The sequence below is a fragment of the Neofelis nebulosa genome, chromosome 3, assembly GCF_028018385.1.
Source record: "Neofelis nebulosa isolate mNeoNeb1 chromosome 3, mNeoNeb1.pri, whole genome shotgun sequence".
NCBI lineage: Eukaryota > Metazoa > Chordata > Mammalia > Carnivora > Felidae > Neofelis > Neofelis nebulosa.
Genome location: NC_080784.1, coordinates 151,132,255 through 151,148,344, shown reverse-complemented (window position 1 = coordinate 151,148,344; position 16,090 = coordinate 151,132,255). Strand labels below are relative to the sequence as shown.

The 16,090-nt window shown below is 38.2% G+C and overlaps 1 non-coding gene and 1 pseudogene across 1 annotated transcript; both read right to left on the bottom strand.

Moving 5' to 3' along the window:
* Positions 1–2,224: 2,224 nt before the first annotated feature.
* LOC131508232 (U6 spliceosomal RNA) lies at positions 2,225–2,325 on the bottom strand (annotated as a pseudogene).
* A 12,641-nt stretch (positions 2,326–14,966) lies between these two features.
* On the bottom strand, positions 14,967–15,073 carry LOC131508159 (U6 spliceosomal RNA). Its single transcript, XR_009259870.1, has one exon. It is a non-coding gene; the product is annotated as a U6 spliceosomal RNA (small nuclear RNA).
* Positions 15,074–16,090: the final 1,017 nt, after the last annotated feature.

Sequence of the window (16,090 nt, the reverse complement as noted above, 5' to 3'; positions counted from 1 at the left end):
TTTTTTTAATGGATTAATTGGCAAATGGTCTTGACACATCCATTTGTGCACACACAAACTCTCATTAGGCATGAAAAATGTTAAATGATATGTAGAAACTAACTGGCAAAAATTCCAACATGTGGCATATGCGCTTATAGAAAATTTGCCTAGTGTGGCACATGTGCAATTAGAGACTTTGCTTTAGGAAAACTATGGTAGACACATCTATTTTGCTATTCCTCCTGAAAAGCAAATTGAAAATATTCACTTACATCACCCAACAGAGGCTTGCATACATCAAGGCAGTCAAAGTGAATTATGCATTAGAAATATTTGCCAAAAGAATAAATTATTTTTATTTTTTTTAAGTTTAGTTATTTTGAGAGAAAGAGAGAGACAGTAGGGAATGGGTAGAGAAAAAGGGTGAGAGAGAATCCCAAGCAGGCTCTATGCTGTCAGCAGACAGCCCAATGCAGGTCTTGAACTCTTGAACTGTGAGATGAGATCATGAACTGAGCCAAAATAGGATGCTCAAATGACTGAGCCACCCAGGTGCCCCAGTCATTCATTTTTCTTAGGTCAGCCTATGATCTTAAACTTTTCCTATAACATTGCAGAAGGATAAATATTCCAAGGCAAAAGGGAGTATCTATGTTCTATGATGCCTGTATATAGTCTTCCTAGAAGATAAAGCTGAGATATTGGAGGATCTTTCTACTAAGATTAAGGCAAATAGTTAAAGTAAGGAAGAAAAATAATCAGTAAGGTTTGTAACATTCTTCTTTCTTTCTTTCTTTCTTTCTGCCTCCTGGTCTCAAAATTAATGAAAGGTTTTCCTTTGATTACACTCCTCAGTTCAATATTTATTGTTTGTATTTATTGTTTTAACTGTTGAAAAATTACATGTGTAAGACTCTATGCTCAAAGATACCCTAGAAAATGCAAAGATGAAAAGTAAACAGCCTTTCCTCATAGACTAGCTCTTGAAAGTTGGAGTTTGTATAAATTTTGCAAACCAGAGTGGCAGACTTTCCTATATTAACATCCTTCTTCTGGGGGGATAAAAAGCCTTAACTTACACCATTTGAGTACTACAAGTAAGGCATGATCCTCCACTTAAGCCAGATTGTATGTTCGATGGAGACAATGAAAACGGCTTAATCCAGACCATGACTTGGACAGTTTAGAAGTCAGTTATTTAAGAATCTGGGGCAATTAGAAGAAGAAAAATAGAATTGACTGATTCCTATAGAAAAGTTGCTATCTTGCCATGCTTGCTTTTCTTAGAAGGAAGTACATTTCCTCTACCTCCCTTTTTTTTTTTTTTTTCAACGTTTTTTATTTATTTTTGGGACAGAGAGAGACAGAGCATGAACGGGGGAGGGGCAGAGAAAGAGGGAGACACAGAATCGGAAACAGGCTCCAGGCTCCGAGCCATCAGCCCAGAGCCTGACGCGGGGCTCGAACTCACGGACCGCGAGATCGTGACCTGGCTGAAGTCGGACGCTTAACCGACTGCGCCACCCAGGCGCCCCACATTTCCTCTACTTCTGTAAATGTCATTAAGGAAAAAAGGGTTAGCAAAGAAGTTCCCCAAACTTCAGAGCTCATACACAGCCAACCTTGAGTTTTCCATTTCTGATATTAAGATCCTTATCCTGAAAACCACATATATGTTGATAGGTTTTTGGTTGAATCATAGAAGATTAAGAAATCCTTTCTCCTATTTTTAAAATCCCTTGATTCTAGGATTATTGTCTTTCCAACCTCTCCCTTCTTTTCTATGTGATGTCAAGGCCAAATGCTTTCCACCTGGAGGCCCTTTGGAACATCCTCAAAATTCCAGGGAGAGGTTCCTGTTTATCCACATCTCAGCACAACAAGGAAGTAGACAGAGCCAGTGACGACCCAACCCTGTTGCAGTTCAAAAGTAGAAAGATAGGTTAAGAGGGAAGACAGAGTTCTGCAGCAGATGCACTTTGCTAGGAGGCAGGGTGTGGAGCATGCAGAAAGTGCCTATTGTGCACATAAACAAAGCCCAAAAATGTTCGCTTATCAGCTCAGTAGCCTCTGAAGTCAACATCTGCCATGAGTCTGTGTTTATGGCCACAGTAATTGCCCCATGTCAAAAGGATTATTTCACTGTCACAATTCATTAAGGGCAAGCCTTGTTAATAGAAAATTTAGGCTTGGACTTTTTTTTTCAGCTTTACTGAGGTATAAAATTCATCTTGCATAACTGAAAAGTAGGGAATGCTTCACAAATCTGTGTGTCATCCTTAGCAAGGGTCACGCTAATCTCTGCATGGTTCCTATTCTAGTATATAATCTACCAAAACAAGCACTAGGTATGTTTGGATTTTTATTTGGGGTGTTTGTATTTTTTCAATTATTATTTTGACATTCTCTGGATCTGAAAAATCATAAAATCCCAAATTAATAACCGAATATGCTCTTTGAGAAAAATAGAATTTCACATCATTGTAATTATTCCTGTATACTGAACAGAGTTGATTTTTTTTCTTAAAACAGTGCATGCTGATTTAATTATTGCATCGTTGTTATTTTTTAAATTTCTGGCAATACTAGTTCTCTGTTCTGGTACTCTTCTTCAAATATTTCTCAATAATTATCATCTATATATTCTTCCAGATAAAACTCTGAATCATTTCATCAAGCTCCTCACCTTACTAAAACACCTCTAATTTATTTCTCTCACCAAAATATTTTCCAGATAGTCTTGAGTTAAATATAAATATGCAAACCAGCACCAGAAACAAGTGGAAGGAAACATAATTGATTATCTCTCACCTCTAGGCAGAGAAGAACTTTCTAGGCATAAAAAACAAATGAAGAAACACAAGATGAAAAGATTGACAGGATAGATCTCACTGCTCTTGGCCTTCTCTGCTTTTCCTGAATTAGTTTTACTAGCTGGGTCATCTTGGGCAAGATACTTATCCTTTTCTGTTCCTTTGTGTCCTTATCTATGTAGTTGAGAAACAAACTCAACCATGGTGAGTTTATGGAACACCAACTGTAGGGAATATCAGGAAGGCATTTAAAAACATACTGAGAAAGCATAGGGATGAAAAATCACTTATGTAATCTTCAAAAGTAGTGTGGTATAATCATAAGAATAGATTTTGGTGCTGGACAAACCTGGCTTGTAAGTCTGCCTTTGCCACTTTAGAAGATCTGTGCCTTACATATGATGATAGCAGTGTAAAGAGTTGTTTTGAAAGTTAAAAATAGTAGAGGCTAGAGTACCAAAATTATAATCTCATTGTCCAAAATAGTAAACCAATCATTCAAATTCTAATGCAATCCAAAGACCACCATTCATGCCCCAATCTCAATCAGTTCCTCCCAGACCAATCATCTGTCTTTGTTTAATTTTTCCTCATAACTAGGTTACTAGCACCACAATCTAGTCCTAAAAACATGTAAACCAGATAAGAAAGCAACTTACAAAAAGGAGAATATATGGCCAAGTACTAATGCCTTTAATTAAAAACAAACAAACAAACAAAAAAAACAACCAAAAAAAACACCTCCTAAAAATCAATACAAAACATTACAAACATTACAAAACAATACAAACATTATCATGTTTGGGTTGTCTGGCTGGCTCAGTCAGTGGAGCATGCAACTCTTGATCTTGGGGCTATTCAAACCACACACCAGGTATAGAGATTACTTAAAAATAACATCTTTAGGGGTTCCTGGTAGTTCAGTCAGTTAAGTATCTGACTCTTGATCTCAACTTACATGTTGATCTCAGGGTCATGAGATGCACTGGGAATGAAGCCTACTTAAAAAAGAAAAAATCTTTAAATCTATATCTATATCTATCTAGAGAGAGAGAGAGAGAGAGAGAACAGGGACAACATGAGCAGAGGAGGGACAGAGAGAGAGAGAGAGGGAGAAAGGGAATCTCAAGCAGGCTCCATGCCGTCAGCACAGAGCTGGATGCGGGGCTCAAACCCACGAAACCATGATGAGATCATGACCTGAGCCAAAACGAAGAATTATGGACACTTAAACATTGAGCTACCCAGGCACGCTGAAAGAAAAAAATCTTAAAAAAAAAAAAAAAAAGATGAGCCTGTTCAATAGGAAAAAAATAAGTAAATAACTAGCAATTCATATAAGAAGATATACAAAGGATGGAGAGACATGTTAGTTTCATTTGATATTTTAAAATGCAAATTGAAATAGAATATACTGTCGTTCACTAATCAGCATTAGGTAGTAAAAAAAAAAAATGATAATACTCAGTGTTGCACACAGTAAAGGTATATTAGTGACTATTGCTGAGTTTAAAAACTGGTACAACTAAAAAATAAATAAATAAAAAATAAATAAAAACTGGTACAAATTTTGGAAGACAATTTGATGATATATTCAAATATCTATATTTAAAGCTTAAATTGTCTGGGTGCCTCTCTCTCAATAAATAAATAGACATAAAAAATTAAATAAAATAAATAAAAGCTTAAATTGTCTTTAGCTATACCACTTAAAAGAATTTGACCTAAAAATATCAGAAACAAATACAAATACTTATGTACATAAATATTCATTACAGCAGTATTTTATAATAAAATGCAAAAATAACCTAAATTTCTGCCGCTTGGAGAATAGTTAAATGTTATTTCCATCTGTTTGACTATCATACCTCCACTAAAAATCATGACCTTGAGGGCCATTTAAAGAATGAAGAAATACTTGTAACTAAGCCTTAAATGGAATATAAAGTTTATAAACTATATTTCTTATACTATTCCAATCCTGAAAACAAACCACTTGACTACATAGACACACACACACATGCACAGAAAAACAACAACAAAAACACGATAATGTAACAGTAGATATCTTTACATGAAGTTTAGATTTTTGTTCACTTCTCTTTGCTTATTGTCTGAAGTTTCATCAATGAAAATTTATTTACTATTTATAGGCTAGGAACAAATACAAAGTTTCTTTTTCCTTCAAGAAAATGATTATTTCATATAAAGTGATTTCTCTCTCCTATTTTAATTTAGTTTTCCAAATGTTTACAGTTATATATAAATTAAAAAAGGGATAATTATTTTATGTCTAAAAAGACATAAAGTGCCGATGTGTATATAAAGATGAAATTTAGGACGCAAGCACAATAAAAAGACTTCATTATGAATCAACAAATGCAAAAACAGTATATCAACAGTACAGAAGGATGATCCGGTCCTGGATGGGTAAGTTTTTTGTTAGATGCAGGCAAATTTACCACTCCTACTGAAGGAGCTGAGATACCAACTCCTCTCCCCAACCTGTCCATGAAGACAGACAGATAAAAAGGGTTTGGAATGGAAAGAGCAAGCCCAATTGATTCACAGTAGCAAGTACTGTTCAATGAACTGTCTGATAGCTTGCATAATGCTAATTTGAGTTAGAAATTGAGGTAAAGGGTCTAGGAATAACTTCAGGAAATGTGCAGGCCCTACACAGCCAGAATGTACAAGCCCTTCACTTCCTAGACCAAACAGTAAAATCAACATTTCTGTGGTTTTTCTTAATTCTAGTGGTCTATGATGTTATATGTTGTTTCATAATAAATGAATTTACATATATGCAGGAAATTCCAATCTTTGAATTTCATTCTGAAAAAAAATTTGACCAAAGTGAAATTAATGGGAAAAAAAAATTGTTGATGACTAGCTTTCATAGAAAGACATAGCAAAACAGCTACCACATTATAATGGTAGCTGTAGTTCTTAAAAGAAAAATTTCTTAATGTTACCCCAAAATACTGCATGATGTTCTTTACGAGGGAAAACCCCAAAGCACGCAAACAGCATGCAGGTAAGGCAACAACACTTACAAATCCCTTTATTTTAGTTCTCAAGTGCTGAGCCAAAAGCATCACGATAAAATCTTCAAATTTGGCCTCTTGGTCCCAGCATGACAGCATTCAAACATTTTAACCATGTTTACATTAATAACTGTGGTCACCTGCATAATTTCTCTAGGAGCTTGCCTACTAATCTTAACCATTCTCTGAAGCAGTTGTGAAACTGTTGATGTGTGTAGTTATTTTTTTAAAGCCCAAGACGGTAATTATAATATAAGGGTGGGTGGATGCATATAATTTGAGATTTTAACTCAAGATTCTTATCTAGAAATTCCCTGACAAGGAAACTTTGTCAGAGAGAAAAAAACTTTTACATATACAGGAGAGATTCCAATGCCTAGAGAAGAGAGGGTGTAGTCACCTCAAAAAGAAATGGGGTGGTGCTTTGGTTGCAAAGCCCTGGGGCAAATGCTGAAAACGGGTGTTTCTCTTTGGCTTTCCTCCCTTTGTTTTTAGCCTTCTAAATGCTGCACAGACTGATTCACAGTAATGCCTGAAAATTTGAAAGTTCCTGGGAATGGAATTAAAAACTTAACAGCTCATCATTTTCAGAGAGCAAAACATCTCATTTATATAGAGAAGAGGCAGTCATTTTTCAGTGGATTGGCAAATGCTTTTATTTATTTATTTATTTATTTATTTATTTATTAATGTTTATTTATTTTTGAAGGAGAGAGAGACAGAGCATGAGCAGGGGAGGGGCAGAGAGAGAGGGAGACACAGAATCTGAAATGGACTCCAGGCTCTAAGATGTCAGCACAGAGCCCAATGAGGGGCTCAAACCCACAAACCGCAAGATCATGACCTGAGCCGAAGTCAGATGCTTAACTGACTGAGCCACCCAGGCTCCCCGTAAATGCTTTTATTATTACTTGGAAGAGACTTCTTGGGGCACCTGGGTGGCTCAGTCCATTAAGTATCCAAGTTCGCTCAACTCTGGTTATGATCTCACAGTTAGTGAGTTTGAGCCCTGTGTTGGGCTCTGTGCTGACAGCTTGGAGCCTGGAGCCTGGGGCCTGCTTCAGATTCTTTCCCTCTCTCTCTGCCCCTCCCCAGCTCATGCTCTGTCTCTCTCAAAATAAATAAACGTTAAAAAAAAATTCTTTTTTAAAGAAAAGACTTCTTTGGCATTGTTTGGTCTCTTCTACTCTCTTAGCTAAAATACTCTATTGAAAGTATGATGTGATTTAGACATCTTTTCACCTGCCATTGGAGCTAATATCATTGACTCATTTCTAAGAAAACACCATGAAACCCTCAGGTGAGGAGTCACCAGTTACTATGAAGTTGAGCAAGTTTTTAAGGAGTAACATGGAGAGATAATTTCTAAAGTGTGAGTCAATCCTCTTCCTTGCTCTGAATAAGGATTTAAACCGCGTAACTATTATAAGTGTGGTCTAACAAAAGGGAGAGTAAAAAACAAACAACAAAAAACAAAAAACAAAAAACAAAAAACCTGGCTTTATAGACCAAGTAGTAAGCGGTAAGCTGGGTATAATCAAGCTTCTTCTAGTCAGATGTAACTATATAAGACCTTAACAGGTATAAAACTCATTTGGAATGGAGTCATCCTTTGAATGATGAGTTCATGCTAAAGGATTCACCCAAACCGGGATCTATCCTGACTTCACCCTCTAAAAACTGATAGTCTATAAAGATCCTCAAATATGATTTAATACCAGTCTCTCCCCCTTGGTATGCAAAACCCAGCTCTTTGAATGTTCTTCTCCACCCTGTAAACTAAATTACTTTTCCTTCTCCTTGCTCACAGAGTACATCATAGATTCTTCTATTACGATCATAGTTAATATGTACAATGATTACTATGTACTGAGCATTATTCCAGATTCTTTAGATATATTAATTAATTTAAACTTCAAAGTAACTTTATGAGGAAGGTTCTAATGTTACTTCCATTGATGACACAAATGTTAAGTAACACTTCAAATGTCATTCACCTAGTAAATTAATTATTCGGTTTTGAACCCAGGGAATCCCACTTAAAAATCCAAGCTCTTAACCATTGTGCTATTTCACTGGGTAATAACAGTATCTTTACATGCCTAGATCATTGTGATGTTGTGATTTATAATAAGAAGTATATGTTTGGTCTTCTTTCTGTTCCTGGGACAGAACCCCTAAGCCTCCTGGAATTTCCTAAGTGAAGAAAGCCACAAAGGTGTCTTCTATTATGTTTATGAAGTGACTATTGGAAAGCTCCTAGGTCACCTAAGGGTGGGGCTGGTTGTCAGGGGAACCAACCAAGTGATTAGAGGTTTGGACCCTTTAGTCCTTGCTCCTGACCTTCAGGGGAGATGGGCTGAAGATTGAATCCAATCACCGATGGCTAGTGATTTAATCAGTTATGCTAAATAATGAAGCCTCTGTCAAAATCCAAAAGAACAGAGTTCAGAGAGCTTCCCAGTTGCTGAACCAGTAAAAGTGACTGACTGGCCTCAAACTCCACAGGGTCAAAGCTACTTTGTTGAGGTCCTCGCCCTATGTATTTCTTCTGTCTGTTAACTTGTATATTTTAATATACTTTGTAATAAAGTACTAATCTAATGAGTAAATTGGTTTTCTGAATTCTGTGAGCAGCTCTAGCAACTTAATCAAACCCAAGGGGAAGGTCATAGGAACCTCTGATTTACAGCCAGTCAGTCAGTTTAACAACCTGAACTTGCCATTGGCATCTCAAGTGAAAGTCAGTCTTGTGGGACTGAACCTTTAGCCTGTGGAAGCTGTTGCTATATCTGGGTAGATGGTGTCAGAATTAAGTTGCACTGTGGGACACCCAGCTGGTGTCAGAGAATTGCTTGGTGGGTCTTTTTTGGAAAAAACCTACCTAACAGAACTGAGTGCTGTGTAATAATCCTCCTTAAGAACTGACTGTTTACTCCTTGAATAAGTTGTTAAGTTACTCATCTTTATATCCCCGCTGCTGAGGACACAGTGTAGGAGCTTAATAGTTTTTGTTGAAATGAATTACAAATTTGAAGAAGAAATCTTTATTCTTTTAACACTCACAGTATACAAAGTACTTTGAATTCTCTGAACCCTAGAAATGATAATAAGCATAGATAAAGGAATGAATTTATCTCCTTATGAATAGGATAAATAATGAAGGGAAGGGTAGCAAATGCTACAAAATATAATATATAAATGGAATTTATTTCTAAAGATGGGAACTATTAACAGTTAAAAAGTCAGCAAATCTGAGTCCCCTTAAAAAATGTAATTCTTTCTCCTTAATAATTCACTTCTTTTCAAACCAGTTTTCCATCATCTTACTCACCGACTAAACTTTTTCCATGGGAATTCTTAAACATTCATGTCTTAGATGAACAATTGTGAGCTTTTTTTTAAATTTTCTATTAAATATAATTTATTGTTAAATTGGTTTCCATACAATACCCAGTACTCATCCCAACAAGTGCCCTCCTCGATGCCCATCACCCACTTTCCCCTCTCCCCTACCCCCCATCAACCCTCAGTTTGTTCTCAGTATTTAAGAATCTCTTATGGTTTCAATTGTGAACTTTTTATCCTCCTTGGCACAGAGGCTATTCGCTGAGTAGGACAACAACACATAATTCCCATTCATTGGGCTCTCCAAAACTTTCCCCTTCTCCATAAAATTTTTTCAGTTACATACATGACTCCCTAACTCCTCCTCTCAGCCCATTCCCAGGCTTGGGAATCACTATCTGATATCAGTTCTTATTTTCCCCTTGTTGGTTTCTGTTTTTTATTGTTTCAAAGAGGTAACAATTCATTTCCATTTATCACTTTCTTTGCTAGTGATCCTATGTATGCTTAAAATATGCTCTGCTTTATTCCAGGGAACCCAAGAATTCCCTCTTCCATGTTTCTTTCTTTTCCAACATGCCAACAGACAAAATTCAGACTGTATAATAGTTATTTATTAAGTATATATACAGATTTATTTAATATGCTTCCATAATTTCTTCTGTATCATATCTTTGAATGTGACCGTCCCTTGATTCACCATCATAAAATGTTAGTGATTTGACAAATTCACAGTCCATAGTTGGTATGGCAGCTCTCCTGAGCAGCTCTCTTACAAGTGTTGACTCAGGAAGTTCCACTCTCTCAGATTCTTTGCTTACAGTCATGGGACAATGGAGAGAATGTATGAAAGATAGTGAAGGATCTTTAGGAAGCCAGGTCTAGGAAGTGACACAAATGGCTTCTGTCCATGTTCTATTTATCACCTCATATTGCTGCAATCTAGCTGGTCTAACTTCAGGAGACACTCTGAACTGTAGCATTTCCATGTGCCCAAAAGAAGGAAATAAGGTTAATGAGCATCCAGCCAGTCCTCCTTTCTGGCCACTCATTATCCTTTTATTCATCTTCCCATGCATGAAACACATTCACCTCCATCACTAACCCAAAACTTTTAATCACTAACTGCATCAGCTTGAAACCCAGGCTCTCAGGTTGCCATGTAGTTCTTCCCATCTGATCAAGATGTGATGTCCCAGGCTCTGGAGACCTATGAGCTAAAAAGACTAGGAAGTGACCCTCACCTAAACACATATCTAATTACAGTGGTGGAGTAGGGATAAGATAACCACAATCAATACTTCCATTTAGGAGACTAAGAAACACAGCAGTTGCTGGTTTGAACCAATTTTGAAATCCCACTGGGCAGACACTGCCCTGGGGAGAGGGAAAATCTTGATTAGGCTCAATTATGTTTTCTGGGGAGAACTCCACTATCCAATGTTCTCAACCTCTGGAAGCCTCCTCTTTATCCATTACTTTCCTTGACTACATTGGGCTTGGGTATTGAGCAGCAAACCCTGTTTAGGGAATATACAGATTTAAAAGCCTGCCTACTGCTGCAAATTTGGGGATCTGCAAGTTGTTTTAAATCCTAATATCAGAAATGTTTTTTATTGTACTTTTTTAGTTTCATTGGCAAATCATTTCTTCAAAAATTTAATACTTTTGGGGCCTCCTGGATAGCTCAGTTGGTTAAGTGAGCATCTGACTTCAGCTCAGGTCATGATCTCATGGTTGGTGAGTTCAAGCCCCACATCAGGCTCTGTGCTGACAGCACATTCTGTGTCCCCCTCTCTCTCTGCCCCTCCCTGGCTTGAGCTCTGTCTACCTGTCTCAAAAATAAATAAATCTTGAAAAAAATGTTAATACTTTTCAATCTCTTTCCAATCAATTCCATGTGCCGGTAGCCACACCAATAGTTTTTTCTAGACATGATTTTGCAGTCTGACTTGTGTTGTTGCTTCACCCTATGATTTCCTTTTTACTTAATGGCAGCCACCTTGAATCTATCTTGAGCAAATTAAGGACATACTCATAATCTGATCTTTTCCATGAGTCCCTTTATCTAACCATCAAGTTGTACTTAACTTTTTTCATTCACAACTTTTAGTAAGGCTAGCTCTGATTGTTTAGGGTTTAGACATTAGGACTTTCAAGCTTTTAAGGCCCTGAATTTCTATTCTTTCTCTTTCTTTCTTATCATTTCTATTTATCAGTTAGCCAATTTTCTCCTGGGATCATCTCTTTTTTTAACTATACTTTGCCAAATGAGCCAATAGTCTCCCAAGACACTGCCAACTTTTGGTTTTCCAAACTCTTCCTGTAGAGTTTACAAGCCCAATTGGCACATGGTCTGTCTTGTAAGGAAAAGCAGGTAACAAATATACTGAAAATTTTGCCACCATATAACGTAGCTACCCAGTAACTATTTCTTCACTATCCAGAGCCAATAGCTGAATCAGTGTCACATATTTTAGGATTCTGTTATGGCAGTACTTCACTTCTGTTAACAATTACTGTGTTAAAAGGAGTTAACTAGGGGTGCTTCGGTGGCTCAGTTGGCTAAGCGTCTACTTCAGCTCAGGTCATGATCTCACAGTTCACAAGTTCAAGCCCCACATCAGGCTCTGTGCTGACAGTTCAAAGCCTGGAGCCTGCTTCAGATTCTGTGTCTCCCTCTCTCTCTGCCCCTCCTCTACTCGCACGTGTGTGCACGCCCGTGCGCGTGCTCTCTCTCTCCTTCCCCTGCTCATGCTCTCTCTCTCTCCTCTCTCTCTCTCTCTCTCTCTCTCTCAGTCGCTCAAAAATAAATAAATCATTGGGGCGCCTGGGTGGCGCAGTCAGTTGGGCGTCCGACTTCAGCCAGGTCACGATCTCACGGTCCGTGAGTTCGAGCCCCGCGTCAGGCTCTGGGCTGATGGCTCAGAGTCTGGAGCCTGTTTCCGCTTCTGTGCCTCCCTCTCTCTCTGCCCCTCCCCCGTTCATGCTCTGTCTCTCTCTGTCCCAAAAATAAAATAAAAAAAAAAAAAAAAAAAAAAAAAAACGTTGAAAAAAAAAATAAATAAATAAATCATTAAGAAAAAAAATTTTTAAAAAAGAGTTAACTTGCCTCTTTGACAATAAACCTTCAAATAAGAGGAGCATAACACAACAAAAATTTGTCTCCAGTTCATAATGTGCCCCAGGTAGCTCTTTCAGGTAACTCTACTCCAAATAATGACTCAGTTTTGGATTCCTTTCTTGGTTAGGGTCTTCAATCATACTTTAAACCACTTGAACAGAAAGAGAATGTGAGGAAATAGAAAATACGTATATTGGACTCCACCCCCAATTCCTGGCAAAGAGCTGCTAAAACCCTTGTAATTTCCTAAGTGATAAGAACACTAGGTACATCTCTTGTTCTAATATTTATCTTTGACCCTATCCCTGACACAAGACTCCTAAAACTCTCGTAAAGTGATAAGAACACTGGGAGCATTTTTTGTTCCAGTGAGGCAATCTTGGGTGGGCTCGCAGATGGCTTCTGGATGGTGGTCATGACCAAGCCATGATTAGAAGCTTAGAATTTTCACTGCACAAACCACCCCCCCCCCCACACACACACACCCTCTGCCTTCTTTAGAGAGAGGACAGGGGCTGGAAATGGAGTTAATAGTTGATCATGCTTATGTGAGAAAGCCTCCATAAAATCTTTATAGTGTGGGGTTCAGAAAGTTTGCAGGCTGGCAAAAACCACGTGGGGTTAGTGATACACCCCAACTCCATGGGGTTAGAAGCTCCTGTGCTCAGACATTCTCACACCTCACTCTGTGCATCTCTTCATATGACTATTTATACACTTTATCACATCCTTTAATAAGCTAGTAAACATAAGGAAAGGTTTCTCTGAGTTCTGTGAATGGTACTAGCAAATTAATCAAACCCAAGGAGAGAGGTATTGGGACCTCTGATCTATGACTGGGTGGTCAGAAGCACAGGTGATAACCCTGGGCTTGCAACCTGTATCTGAAGGTAGAGGGGGGGAGCAGTCTTGGACTGAGGACTTTGCCTGTGAGATCTGATGCTATCTCCACATAGATAGAGTCAGAACTGACTTAAATTGTAAGACACTTATCTGGTGTCACAGAGAATTTGCCTGATATTGGGAAAACCTTCACATATTTAATGACCAGAAGTGTCAGAAGTAAATTGTTCTGTATGAATAATAAAGGAGACTCATAAAAGAGAAGCATATATAGGGAAGAAATGGGTTTTTCATTACATAGGGGGAAAAAAACCTAAGGTTTTCCCTTTAGAGAGTACATACAAGATTGAGGAGACAGTTTCGTGACCAACACTGGAAGGGGCAAACATCATCTTCACTCATTGTCCATAAATTGGTCACTTGGCCCCAATTAATGACAAAAGAGGCTGTGAAATGTAAGCTTCCTGTGTGCTTAGTAAAATGAAAAAGTATTGCTTAGCATGTAGCCACACTATGATAAAAAGAAAAAGCCCTGGATTTAGAGCAGTTATATTTGAATCCTGGCTCTTAGTTCTTTCTAAATGTTTCATCTTAGCCAAGTTAATTAATGTCTCTTAATCTTTGTTTCCCAATATGTAAACACTATGCAGGAAACATATCTTTAGGGGTGCTTGGGTGGTTCAGTCAGTTAAATGTCTGACTTCAGCTCAGGTCATGATCTTGAAGTTTGTGGTTTTGAGCCCTGCATTGGGCTCTGTGCCGACAGCTTGGAGCCTGGAGCCTGCTTGGGATTTTCCCTCTCTCTGTCTCTCTCTCTCTGCCCCTCCCCCATTCACACTGTCTCTGTCAGTCTCTCAAAAATAAATAAATGTTAAAAAAATTAAAAAAAGAAAACCTATCTTAATAAGGTCATAAGGATATGTAATTTGATTCTATATTTTATTGGTCAGGGTTATTAATACAAGTAACAGAAACTGACTCTAATTTAGGCAAAAAATAATTTATTGAAAGGGTTTTATATAGCTAAGAGAATTGCCAGGAAAACTAGAGCACCACAATCTGAAAGGGGGAGAGTACAAAGGATCCTAGGCAACAGACCACAAGTAAGACCAGGGACCTATGGGCCATGAGGATCCTATTCCCACCAGTGGTGAGCCACCACCCACACAGCCACCCACCTCTTGGCACTGGATGCCATATGCCACACTGGCTCTACTTCTACCAATGCCATAGAACAGGATGCTGCGGCCAATGTCACAGTAGATTCTTCACCACTCCTGCCCTTTTGTGTCACTAGTTCCTGATGCAAAGTTGAGAGGATACAGCTAATTAGCTGAGGCCACAACATGCTCCTGTGCCATAGCTGAAAAGGAAGGTGGGATATAGAGCACGTGACTTTAGGGCTTCTGTCAACGATGCATGTGGTGAGTAATTCCCCAAGTATAAAAAGGGGATTTGCACTTGGGGCAAAGAGAACAACAAAAGATAAATATTTACTTAAGACACTTACTGAGCTATATCTGACAATTTCTGTGTTCAAGGGATAAAAGCCAATGAAATAGTTTCTGCCTCTAAAAAGCTGTATATGGAAGTATTTTATGAATTTGAAAGCTCTCAGAAATTGAAGATCCTGATGTTATTGTAATAATTTTAATATCAATATTATACTAATAGATTCTGAAGATATTTTTAAAGATTTATGTTGACGTATCCATCTAATTTCAACATTACTTTATTCAAACATATAAGAGCCTCCAAAATTTGACTTCATATGTACAATACTATTTTTAACTAACAGATTTTTTTTTCTTAAATATGGAACCCTTCACGAATTTGAATGTCATCCTTGCACAGGGGCCATGCTAATCTTCTCTGTATCATTTCAATTATAGTGTATGTGCTGCTGAAGCAAACACTAATAGATTTTGATGAAGGTTAGCCAATAGCAACTCCAAAGTTACAAAAATACACTATGTGCATGAGTTCTATGACTTATTTCTCTTTAACCAGTGAAACTGCAATTCCTAATGTTATGCCCAGAATTCGTGATCCCCAAAGACCACCAGGGAGCCGAGTCTGATGCAAAAGCAAAGAGCCTTTATTCCAGCTAGCTCAAGCTCAATCCCCTACCTGCACTGAGGCAGTGGTGAGATGCCGGAGAGAGCCAGTGAGTTTCAAAAGCACAAAGGTTTTATAGGAGTCTAGGGACAGTTGGTGAGGTAATGGCTGTGGCCTCAGCCGATTGGCTGGGCAAGGGTCGTGGCCTCAGGCATTTGGCTGGGGAAGGGTCGGAGTCCCATTACGCAGGTCAGGTCGCTGGGCGTGTTTTGATCAGGAAGTTTGAACGGGTGAGCGGGAGGTTACTCAAGGGGAGGAGGTGTGATCTGAGGTTTCTGCGATTTTCCCGGAAAGGGACCATGTCGGGGACATAGTCACTCAAGGTGGAGGACACAGAACAAGATGGAGTCGGCCAGCATAGGTCCGCTCTTTCACTAATGTAGCAAGAGAATTGCCTACATTTATATGGAGTCATATAAGTCATATGACTTACATGAGTCATATAAGTTATAAGTCGAACAACTTAAGGGAGAAAAGGTGAACGAAATAGAAAATAATGTTGCTTGTTTTCTATTGTAAATAGAAACTTTGGAATTCCAGATGTTTCATTAAAGAACATAGTACTTTTCCTACATTATGATATAAAAGAACTGTGGATCTCTGAAGAGTATTTCTTCCTACAGAGAGCAAAGGAAATGTTCCTCTCCCAGAGCAAAATTAGTAATTAACATTCAGTGAGTAGAAGAAGGAGCTTCTGAAAGTACTACCGGTTATTCTCAGTTACCTTGCCTATTATGGCAACGAACTAGGGAGTTTGTGACTTAGCCTGCCCCAGAAAGATGGATCAAAATGGGAGGTAGAACCAAGTCTCACAA